Genomic DNA, 1,135 nt, shown 5'->3' with positions numbered 1-1,135 from the left:
ATAATAAGAAAACAACGATGCTATCAACACATGATGATGCAGATGAAACTTGGCTTTCTTTTCCCTCCGGAAGAACTCTCTTTTTTGAGACATGTCTCTTTGCTTGAGCGCCTTCCATTTACTCCGGAGGACGTCCCACGGCTTGTCGTAACCTTTGTCGACGATTTCCTTCTCAAGTTCCTGATAAATTAAATTCTCTGGTAAGTCTCTTGTCTCTTCGTCCGTCCACTTCCATCTGTCTTTGTTGACACCCGCCATGTGTGCAAACAGAGCAGAAATACTGGGAGGAAATGAACTACAACTTCTTCTTCTTTGTTTTGTGGCGGGTTGCAACCATAAAATGACCTAAAACTTAATTGCAATTCATTATTTATTCGGCAAATAACGTTTCCATCAGCGTTTATCGCATAAACCGCATATCAATCAAAATAAAATTCGATGAGCCCAAACGTTTTTGCTTTAAGTCGATAATCATGAAATTCCATTGAATTTTACTCTTTCCACAAGGCATTTTTCATTTGATATCACTTAATTCGGATAAAAACGTGTGCATAGAAACATAGCTTAAGATGAGTGCACTTCTTCCCCTCCACGTACGTACGTAGCTACGTACCCGCAGCGTCGATATAACGAAGAAGCATAAAGTGGTCTTTATTCCTACATCCTGCATTAGGCTATATAGGCTACCTGTCCTTTGTCCGACTTTTATTTTGAAAAACACCGTGTGTAGAGCGGAGGTATTAGTTGCTGCTCGCTTGACTGCTGGTCCATTTGAAGCTGGCGGCAGCAGACAGACCACGGAGCGGGGCCATATGGAGCCGTGCAGCGGGAAGAAAGGAGCTCTCTGTCGGCCAGTCCGGAGGAGTTGGTGAAGACGGCGAGTGATAGCGTTTGAACAGAGTTAACACCTGGGTCGTGCACAGCGTGGAGACTATTCACCCCAAATGAGCAGGATGTTATGTGTTCTCCAACTATGAACAAGCTGCAACAGGATCCGAGGAAAACAGGCAAGTTTCCGAAAGTCCCCGGTGCAGGTTGTTGGGTTAGAACCAAGATTCAGCTGCAGCCACACTGCTGCCTGACATCAACTCGGTCATTACTGGGACTTTCAGGTGTGTGTGTGTGTGTGTGTGTG

The 1,135-nt window shown here is 44.9% G+C and overlaps 1 protein-coding gene across 1 annotated transcript in view; it reads left to right on the top strand.

Annotated features, from left to right (window-relative positions):
* The first annotated feature begins 747 nt into the window (after positions 1–747).
* Positions 748–1,135, top strand: part of tmem200b (transmembrane protein 200B) — a 10,735-nt gene continuing 10,347 nt past the window's right edge. The window contains exon 1 of the mRNA XM_032536247.1: positions 748–1,007. The gene's annotated coding sequence lies outside the window, so the exon portion shown is untranslated. The remainder of the gene's footprint in view (positions 1,008–1,135) is intronic.

The sequence above is a fragment of the Etheostoma spectabile genome, chromosome 14 (genome assembly GCF_008692095.1).
Source record: "Etheostoma spectabile isolate EspeVRDwgs_2016 chromosome 14, UIUC_Espe_1.0, whole genome shotgun sequence".
NCBI classification, from domain to species: domain Eukaryota; kingdom Metazoa; phylum Chordata; class Actinopteri; order Perciformes; family Percidae; genus Etheostoma; species Etheostoma spectabile.
This window is presented reverse-complemented; position numbering and strand designations above follow the sequence as displayed.